Source organism: Triticum aestivum, chromosome 4B (genome assembly GCF_018294505.1).
Source record: "Triticum aestivum cultivar Chinese Spring chromosome 4B, IWGSC CS RefSeq v2.1, whole genome shotgun sequence".
NCBI classification, from domain to species: domain Eukaryota; kingdom Viridiplantae; phylum Streptophyta; class Magnoliopsida; order Poales; family Poaceae; genus Triticum; species Triticum aestivum.
The window spans coordinates 163241725-163252297 of record NC_057804.1 but is presented as its reverse complement, the minus strand read 5'-3'; the positions used below and the strand labels follow the sequence as shown (position 1 = coordinate 163252297).

Below are 10573 nucleotides of genomic sequence, written 5' to 3'. Positions count from 1 at the left end.
AGAGGTGCGCGGGGATTCGAACCTCGCAATGTCCCAAACAAATGGAGACTTCGATGCCAAGGATCCGAAAATGGCAGCTTATCGCAACACCGTCCTAAAAATGTCAGCTCGGTTTGAAGGGCTCAAATTTCGCCATATAGCTCGGGATAACAACCATGCAGCAGACGTATTGGCGCGCATTGGCGCAAAGCGCGATGTCGTCACTCCCAACATCTTCCTAGAGAGGCTGTTCAAGCCATCCGTATTATGGGAGGGAGAATCCGAAAATAACAACCCGGACCCAACTGCACTGCCCGATGCCGAACATTCTGACACAATTGGTGGTTCGCCCAACGAAGTAACATCTTCATCCCACGTAATAATGGCAGTCATTGCCCCATGTACGGAACCATTCCTAGCCTACCTAACCAGGCAGGAACTTCCCGAGGACCAAAACGAGGCCCACTGCATAGTGTGGCGATCTAAAGCCTATAAGGTCCATGAGGGAGAGCTTTACAAGAAAAGCACAACCAGAGTCCTTCAAAGGTGTATCTCCGAAGAGGAAGGGCGGAACCTTCTAGCTGAAATTCATGCCAGACTCGGCGGGCACCACGCCGCAGCCCGGGCCCTTGTAGGCATCTGTACATGATTTTATTGGCCGACGGCCCGGGCAGATGCTCAGGATTTAGTTCAACGATGCGTCGGTTGCCAGCTCTTTGCTAATCAAAGCCACATGCCACCCACCGCCCTCAACACTATACCCATCACCTGGCCCTTCGCGGTCAGGGGGCTTGACATGGTTGGACCCCTTAAAGGAGGAACCCACAAGCAAAAATACCTACTGGTCATGGTGGATAAATTCACCAAATGGATAGAGGCCAAACCTGTTAAGATGGCCGAATCTGGACCGGTGATAGACTTCATATCAGGGGTCATGTACTGTTACGGTGTCCCCCATAGCATCATCACTAATAATGGCACAAACTGTATGGCCGACGAGGTCAAACTCTGGTGCAAAAACATGGGCATCAAGCTCGACTATGCTTCAGTCTATCACCCTCACACTGACGGTCAAGTCAAGCGAGCAAATGGTCTAATCATGAGCGGCATCAAACCCAGATTAGTGCGGTCCCTCAAGGAATCTAACAGGCACTAGGTAGAGGAGCTTGACTTCGTACTCTAGGGGCTGCGGACCACTCCAAATCGCACCACCGGATTTACACCATTCTTTATGGTATACGGCACAGAGGCAGTTCTGCCCTGTGACATAATTCATGACTCACCTCGCGTGTGCATGTACGAAGAAAGAGAAGCCAAGCTCAATCGGCAGGACAGTTTGGACGCATTGGAGGAGGAGCGGGACGTGGCAAAAGACCGTTCCGCATTTTATCAACAACAAGCTCGAAGATATCAAAGCAGAGAAGTACGGGCCAATACTTACAACGTTGGCGAGTTAGTTCTATGCCTGCCGGACAAGAAAAAGGACAAACTCAAGCCCAAATGGGAAGGTCCCTTTATCATCGACCAAGTCCTGACCGGTGGTGCGTACCGTCTTCGAGATGCGTCGGATAATCGACTCGAGCCGAACCCATGGAACGCAGCCCGTCTCCGAAGATTCTACGCCTAGCGCCAGATTCTGAGTTCGTCTCCTTCCTCCGTCTACATTTTACATATTAGCTATCTTCTGTTTCTCTCCTCCTCCCTCCTTTTCTATTGCAGCCTTTGAAAGCTTGTTCGCGCATCGTTCGCAAACACTTGACGCGCTATCCGCGCTCATTATACCTGGGGGCTTCTTTAACAGAAGTTTATTTATACGGGCTTCATGCCCAACACATGTGTCACACTTCCACGTGTACCTTTTATTCACCATTATATGCATCGATATCACTTAAGTTTTGCCCAAGCTGGGTTGCCTGGCTCCTGTGCTTACCCCTACGTTCCCGATTATTCGGCTAGGCGGTAAAGTGAGCACGTCTACGATTGTTACTGCCGGGTCAGCCGGATGTGTACCTCAGACTGGGTGAAGCCAAAAGCTAGCGTTCTTACATGTCATCTTTAATTACATAGTCAATCCGACTGATTATATTCCTCTTCAATGCCATCTAATAGGCTGTCTAGTTTACAGTCCTGCTGGGAATACTTAGCGGCCAACTCTACTTGGTCGTACACTAAGCTCACAGGGATCTCCTTCCCATCGGGCCCCGTAGGTCCGACCTCGGCCATGTGGTTTGGGTCAACCTTCGTGTACCGCGTCTTCACCATGGCCCAGGCTTCCCTGGCGCCCTGACTGTAGGCCAATATCTTCCATAATCGGAAGCGCCGCCGCGCTCCCTGAAGCCTCTCTGCAAGCTCTCCAAAGCCTTCGGGTGCGGAGAGAGAGGGCCACAAGGCCTGGGCGACGCCTTTCATCACCTGCCGAACTCGTTCGTGCAGTTGTAAGAGCTCGAGAAGAAGGTCACCCGTAGAACCGGGCATTTCCTCTGCAGGACGGCCTGTGAGCATACCTACAGATAAAACTCTGTTAGTCGACTTCCTCACCGAACTTTTTTTCAAAAGTTCATTTAAGCACTTACTAAAAATGTCGCGTCAAAGCCGCCGATTCTCCTTAACGGAGTCAGACAGCTGGGCACGAACATCCTTTAGTTCCTCACCCAGCTGGGTGGTGGCATCTTGGAGATTATTTTTTTCTTGCCTCACCCTTGTAAGCACATTCTCATCTGCCTTTAACCGGCACATGAGATGTTGCTTCTCCGGATCTATCCCAGCGCCATCTGCAATATTATTGTCAGACCTCTACACACGCCGCACTTCACAAGTTACTTATCTTTTGAAGCATATATTACCAGAGGGGGTCTCTTTGGCTTCCCCCGCTGCGGCTAGCGCGACCTCAAGTTGGGCCTTGCAATCCTCCAGCTCCTGGGACAGTTGGGTATTCTTTTCTGTAAGATCCTACATAATAAATGATCCTTAAATCAGTTATTCTAACTATTTCAAGTCTCGGGGGCTATTGGCATGTATAACTGTCAAATTTTCTCACCCGTATGCCTTTTACATACTGCTCCGTGGCTCTGGCTAGACCATTTTGAGCGGCACGGAGGTGCGCATCTCCCGAATTAAAGGTATCCAATGCCTCTAGGGAGAAACACGTGTCACGAGGAACTGTCCGGTGACGCCTGTGATTCATGGCACTCTCCACCTCGGAATTGGTGGCAGATAACCTGTCGGCATCCTCTGTCGGAGGAGCATCCGAAGCATGCCTCGTGTTCGCCTCCGCTTCTAGACCTGGCTTTGGAGCCTGACGAGCGGAGGATTGATTGGCAACCTCTCCGGATACAGTCCGGCGAGCGCTCTTTTTCCTGAAAAAGCACGAGCGTCAGTATGTCTCCCAGGAATAAAGCCTGAGAGTAAGGTGGCACGCCATACCGTTGCACCGGAGTTTCAATCCAGACCGCACTTCTTTTTAGCCTGCTGGGCCGTGCTACCCCTTGTTGGCTAGCCACCGCGGGCTCGGCCTTCCGCCTCAAGGGCGCCCCCTGTGAAACGTCATCGGTATACGGTGATCAAAAATAAGCACGGATGGGTCATTTCCAAAGTATTGGGACTTTGATCTCAATTACTTGTGAGGCTGGAAGTATTCCGGGGTAATCAGTCGTAATGGCGACCAAGGCATTATCAATGCTCAGTTGGTGAAATACCCCATCAATCAGCTCAACTGATATGTCCAGATCCTCTTGGGAGGTCGGATTGAGGAACCGTTCTGGATCCTCGGGTTGTGGAGGCGGGCCGTTTATGTCCTTTACAGCCTGGCACAGTTCCTGCGCCGAAATCACAAAATGAGATACTTCACTATGGGAGTATGGATCGGATAGGCAAAAATAAATGTCCGCTTACCCAGCTTGGATGATTGGACATAGAAAATCCGTCCTGTGGATTGACGTGGAGAAATTCCACCTCTTCTCCCTTGTACAACACAGACAAGATCTTCGTCAGATTGGCGACCGATCCCGGCCCCTTACGGCCGCAGCGGGTGGCATCATCCTCCCCGTTGAAATCCCACATGGGGAGGCCTCTATACTGGAGCGGCTGCACCCCCCACATAATGCATGTGGCCATGACCCCGATCACGGTCAGTCCGGAATGAGCCAACAACCTTATCCGGCTCAACAGGTAAAGGACGTCCCTGTCATTTTCCTTCCGAGGGCTCCGTGGACGCCAACTTAGGCGTTTCTTCAAAGGAGCATTATTGAACTCAGGGAGGCCGATCCGAACAGGGTCCGGCAGGGGGAATCTTCTATATAAAACCACTCCGAAAGCCAGTCTTCGGATGCCTTCTTCGGGGTTCCGGATAGATATCCGGTCCCGGCGATGCGCCATAGTTCGGCTCCTCCCACTTGATATATTGACCCCTCTTGAGAACGGGGCACAAGGCAGAACAACTTCTTCCATAGTGCAAAATGAGCCTCGATGCCCAAAAACAGCTCACAAAGGGCCACGAAGCCCACAATATGCAAAATGGAGGCAGGCATAAGGTTGTGCAACTGGAGGCCGTAGAACTCCAGGAGCCCCCAGAGAAACAGATGAATTGGAAATCCGAGCCCTCTTATCAAATAAGAGACAAGGCACACCCGCTCTCCTTTGGAGGGGCTGGGGACGCTCTCCGCTTAATTTCCGCCCTTATAGGTGGTGAGTCCGGCTCGTACCGGAACCATGAAGGTTGGGGGAAGAAATCCCTTCACTACTGGAAACAGGGAATTTGCCATCAGCCAGCTCTTTGCCATCTGCCAGCTGATGGCAAAGAACGTCTTTGCCATCTGCTTATAAAAAACAGATGGCAAAGAACTGACAGACGGCAAAGAACGTGGTTGCCGTCAGCCAATTCTTTGCCATCTGCTAGTGGATGGCAAATAATCTTTGCCATCTGCCAGCAGATGGCAAAGAGGTTGGCAAATCCTATGGCCGTCAAGAGTGTAACGGCGTACCAGCCCCACCTCTTTGCCATTTGCCAGCAGACGGCAAAGATTCTTTGCCATCTACTGGCAGATGGCAAAGAGATGGGACTATCTCTGTCTTTGCTAAAAAAAAGCAAAGAGTGAAAAATTAAAGAAAAGAAAACCCCTAGCCTCCCTAAAAAAACCCCAGCCACCCCGAATCAGTCTCAGCCCACTCCCGTGCGTGCTGCTGGATAGGGTTCGCCGCCAACCTCACCGGTCGCTGCTACCGTCGGTTTCCCCTACATGGCCGGAGGATAGGCCATCCCGCCGGTCCATTCCCGCCCCACCCCCATTCCTTTCTTGCTCCCTCCCTCCCCGCGCTCGCCCGTGGAATCCCCTTTGACTCCCAGCCGCCCCCGCCGACGCCCGCCAGTAGCGCCTGCCGGCGGGCCGCCTCGCGTCGCCCGATCTGTCGCCCGTCCCGCCTCCTCACCCAGGTTCGTACGAAGCTCCTCTTCCTCCGACCGATACTGCCTCTGCTTGCTTGCGATTGCCGCTGGATCCGCGCTTGCTGCCGCTCTGGGCAGGGGAATGGCCGAATCTCCACCCCGGGGACCTGGGCCTTGTTAGCGGCGCCCGCTAGATCTGGGGGCGGGTGCACCGCACGGACGCGAGTTTTCGAATTCACGCGGATCTCCTGCCCGTCTCTGCTGTCAGGTGCCGCGCCCGCTTTTGATGCCGGATTCCCCCCTGCTCTGTTTGGCTGTTGTTAGGACCGTCTATTGTTTTTAGCTTGCTTCACGGCGATGATAAGCCTATGTGCTACGCTTCATTTTGTCTGGGATTCAGTGTTGAAAAACTTGAGATGGTAGTGGTAGGTGGCGGCTTGGATCTCACCAACAATGGACTGTGCAGGTCTCCTACCCAGGAGGAGGACTAGGAGGAGCAGGAGGAGGGGAGACCTGTTGGGCGCGCGCAGGAGGCTCCCCGCCGATCGCCACCCGCCACCCCAAGGATCAAGGCCGGCTGCGCCGGTCCCCGTCGGTCGCTGCTCCGGATCCAGGCCGCCCACCGCCCTACCCCCGTCAGCCCGGTCTATTTCCCACTGGATCCCATCTTCGCCGCCGTCCGACGCGCCTTCTTCAAGGAGCTGCGACCCCATGTCTCAGAGGAGCTAGCCCCGGCGCCATTGATGCCCGAGCGACGCTCCCAAGCTAGGAGCGGCACCAGGACGACCACGCCCCCGAAGCCTAAACTGCAAGGTGAGCTCGTCCCCTTCTCTTCTTCCATATGGATCAGTGTCCTGGCTCATGTTCTCTGTTCTGTACATGTGTGCAGTTTATTTTCAGAGTACTTGTTGCGTGCAAAATCCTACCCTGGCGCAGGTTGTTGGTTGTTTAATTCTGGAATCACAAGTTAATGCATTTTGCTATGTGGGTACTGCAATCTTATATGGGCAACAAGTTCAATATGGTTTTTAGAAAAGAAAGTCCAATCTGGTTTTTAGAAAAGGCAAGTCCAATCTGGTCACGTAGCTAGGCAAATACAATTTGCAATTCCTGCCTTGCCGTAACAAGCTTGATTTGGTATGGTAGAAAAATAGAACTCCTAATATCTCGCCCTACCCCGAGGATTCTGTGCCACTCCACGCCGGCAAGGCTTAAGCCTTCTTCTTCACGTTATTTTTTTCTAATAAGATCACCGCTCGTAAAGAAAAATCCCATAGATCGTGGATCATCTAAAGCAAAAGCCCTAGCGAGTCTGCCGAGGCCTAGCGAGTCTGCCGGCTTTGTCGTCCTCATGCCGCCGCCATGCTTGTGCTTGGCGCCATCTATTGTGGCTTCTTCTCCACCAACTCGAGCAATTGATCTCCTCTTTTCCCATGCCGTCATGGTATCCTTGCTGACATGTGTTCGGCCATTATGTCCTGCAGATCCACCCACGCCCTCTCCATTGCCACTCCATCGGTCGCGTAGAGAATATCGAGAAACGCAGCCTAACGCCAGTGTCGAGCTGATTCCGGGGATGATTCCACTCAAACGTAATGAGCATATACGAACAGGTTTGCAGTACGTCCATGCCTTTGGGGCATCTGGAGCTTCACATAATTGCTAATTAGTGGCTGGGATTTTGACGTCGCCTCTTATACATATATGGAGTTGCACTGTGATTAAATTTATATTGCTTTAATAATGTTCAAGCTTGGAAAATGATGCTTAGTTCTAGACAATGGAAATAAGTTGTCATTATTTCGGAACTTATCCGTGCACCGAGACTTGCTACTTTGATTCCGTTGTTTGCTAGAGAGAATAGCTATGTAACCTGGCCGACCTCTCTAACCTCATTTATGAATTTGGTTTCTCAGAGTTCAACTATGTCTTTCAAAAATCAAACTAAAACATATTCCATTTATTTATCCCACTGTTTATAGGCAATCTGGTCATACCTTTGTAGTTCTATTTGGAAAATAGTTAGAGAACATTAGGTACCAACAATAGCACTATTTTTTGTCGGACGAGGACATCGACATGCAGCCTGCTACGGACTCCACCACCAATCATCCTCATGTAGTGGCGTGAGGTGCCCATGTGTCAAGATGGTGGTGCAACGGCTGGCAACAACGTGTCTGAATGCCATGGGCAGATGGGTGACAGTGATATACGTCCTACATAGATGTATGATTTCGTCTCTTCCACTGGATTATGATGAAATTAAGGATCAAGTATCATATGCATGCATGATAGCTACATACAGTTTTTCTGTACAAATGGTGTGTTGCACTGCTATTTTGTTGAAAAGACATTATCTTGCAGATCCTTTTATTTCATTGTTTCTTTCCCTTATAATATTTATTGATGATTTGGTTGATTTCTTGACTAGAGGATTTGAAGATACAAATAATTGGCTAGAAGTATAGTATGTCTTGCAATCAAAGTTTCCAATTATATTCCGATCAACATCCTGTAACTGACCAATTGCTATGTCCGCAGATATACATTCTAAATTATACATGTTATCTCCCAATGAAGAGATGAGAAAAATATAAGTATGTAATTATACATACACTAGCAACTTCCAGTTTTATAACTGAGCTCATAGCTACTCTTTCAGCTCATGTTCTACTATGTCTAAATGTATATGGAAATTTTCTCTCCCCCTGTACCTTAAAGAGCATATTGGGCCAGGGATTCATTTGAACTGGCTGTGATTGGGTATTGACGTTATTCATATTTTCTAAAAGCCAGCAGTTATGTCCTATAATTTGTACTGCATATAATTAAGTTAGGCTTGAGCAACAGTTTTTCCATATTTACAATTTAATTAGGTGTATGCAAAAATATGAAATGGTGTTATTAAGGCAGAGGAACCGTATGTAGGACATATTTGTGATAAGAAAAATCAAACATATCTACATATAGATTTGTTATTTTGTCTTCATTATCTTGCCTAAAAATATACTAATAAGACCACATCAGGTGCAAACATTTTGCTCCCAGACTTCTTTTAGCATAAAATTGTAACTAAATAATATCAATCAAATCCCTCTTTAAATTTTAGAAATTCCCGAGTTTGTTTCCATTAATGCAAATATTTATACTAGCATTTGAATATGGAATACTTTGTTTTTTCCCATTACATGAATGAGACTAATGTGCGGGTCGTAATTTTGAAATAATAAATGAAACGTGCACTCCTTCATATTTTTGTTAAAATACACACAAAAATATTAGATATAAATTTTAATGTTGCTGACATCTACATTAAAAAAATTCTTCTGAAATTTAGAACATGGACATCCACAGTTACGGTTACATACAATGTTAAATCAGAATTAATTGTCGGCTAGAATGCAAGGGTAGTGGAGCATTTAACATCAAAGAACCTATTTCACTAAATGGTCTACAATTACTAACTGAGATGAGTTACTACTGTATTTCTCTTGTTCTAATTACAACATGTATACATGTGTGTTATAAGTTCAATTATATATGAAGATGCCGACGGGGTCATATATTTATGAACTATGAGTTAGGTCATATATTTTCCGATTTTGATATGAAAAACATCATAATATATTTGGGTTGATTATGTGGATTTAAATGTGCAGTTGTTTCGTTGCTATGAGGGTCTGGTGTTCGACGACTTCCCCATGCGTTCATCCTAATGAGACATTGCAAATGATCTTTAATTTGGTGCAACATAACTCCCGACAAGCATCGACGTCTGCCATTATCGCGAGCAAGACCCTGATCCTCCTTCGTCGGCCACTACCGCGAGCAAGAACCTTGATCCTTCACCTACGGGTTGACGGTAAGTTTTGCCTAGTGCTTTTCTTAATTAGCTCCAAAATGACCTATTTAACCTAGGATAGCTTTAAAATGACCTATACTTAGCATTTTTTCCTCCAAAATGACTTAATATGCTTAGCTAGCTCAAAAATGACCTATTTAACCTAGGATAGCTCTAAAATGACCTATACTTAGAATTTTTTTCCTCTAATTGACTTAATATGCTTAGCTAGCTCTAAAATGACTTACGAAATGACATATTTTAGCTCCAAAATGACTTCATATGCTTAGCTAGCTCCAAAATGACATAATAAACTTATTAGTTCCAAAATGACCTTACATAGCATTTTTACACCAAAATGACTTAGTATGCTTAGTTAGCTCAAAAATGACATAATAACCATACTTAGCTCCAAAATGACCTATTTTATAGATATAAGTTGCATCATAATAATCTTCACATTTTAGTTGCGTCATAATAATCTTCTTCTTCTAGTCTTCTTCTAACTTTCTTCTTTCCCATTTTGTAGATTTGCTTCAGATCACGGAAGCTTGGGTTGATGGAGTGCTTGTCTTTAGTTTTTGTTTTGACTTTGTGAAACTTGCTACCTGTGATGAAACTGTGTAATATTGATGAAACTGTGTAATATTGATGAAACTATGTATATGTATGGATGAAACTTGCTACTATTGGTAACATGTGTTGGATATGTGTTCGATATATATGTGTTCATGACTATTGGTAATATGTGTTGAATATGCTATATTGGTCATATAAATATATTTGTGTTTGATTTTCTATAAAAATGAATTGATATAAGAAAAAATATATTAAATGGGGCAATATAGGCACTTTGCCATTAGTTGGCAGATGGCAAAGAGGCCACGTGTCATCTACATGTAAAATTTGGGCTGGCATATTTGGGACCTTTGCCATCTGCGAGCAGATGGCAAAGCTCTTTGCCATCTGCTAGCAGACGGTAAAGCATGCAGCCTTTGCCATCTGCTGGCAGACGGCAAAGAGCCTGTATCCTTTGCCATCCGCTGGCAGACGGCAGAGTATCACGTTAGCCTTCTAACAGGGCTAACCCCGTTAAGGGGATTTGCCATCTGCTAGCTAATGGCAAAGGCACAGGCTCTTTACCATCAGCCAGCAGACGGCAAAGAAGCGTTTGCCGGCAGGGTTTCAGACAAACTGTTTGCCATCCGCCGACCATGCCTTTGCCATCTTCCATGGCAGATGGCAAAGTGCCAGATTCCAGTAGTGCTTAGTTTGGAGCGTCACTAACTTGCTGTGCAGGATGGAGCATCTCTCCCAATCTCCAAGCTGGGGGCTGGGAGGCCGAGAGGAGGAGCCGCGTCGACTGTCCATGA

The 10573-nt window shown here is 47.3% G+C and overlaps 1 long non-coding RNA gene across 6 annotated transcripts; it reads left to right on the top strand.

Annotated features, from left to right (window-relative positions):
* Window positions 1-5106: 5106 nt before the first annotated feature.
* On the top strand, window positions 5107-9847 carry LOC123091600 (uncharacterized). Of its 6 annotated transcripts, none has more exons than XR_006443353.1 (7): window positions 5107-5407; window positions 5826-6172; window positions 6249-6295; window positions 6844-7585; window positions 7901-7956; window positions 9019-9221; window positions 9730-9847. It is a non-coding gene; the product is annotated as an uncharacterized lncRNA (long non-coding RNA). The 6 variants fall into 6 exon arrangements; XR_006443352.1 differs by having other exon boundaries at window positions 6249-6343; XR_006443348.1 differs by lacking the exon at window positions 6249-6295 and having other exon boundaries at window positions 5108-5407.
* Window positions 9848-10573: the final 726 nt, after the last annotated feature.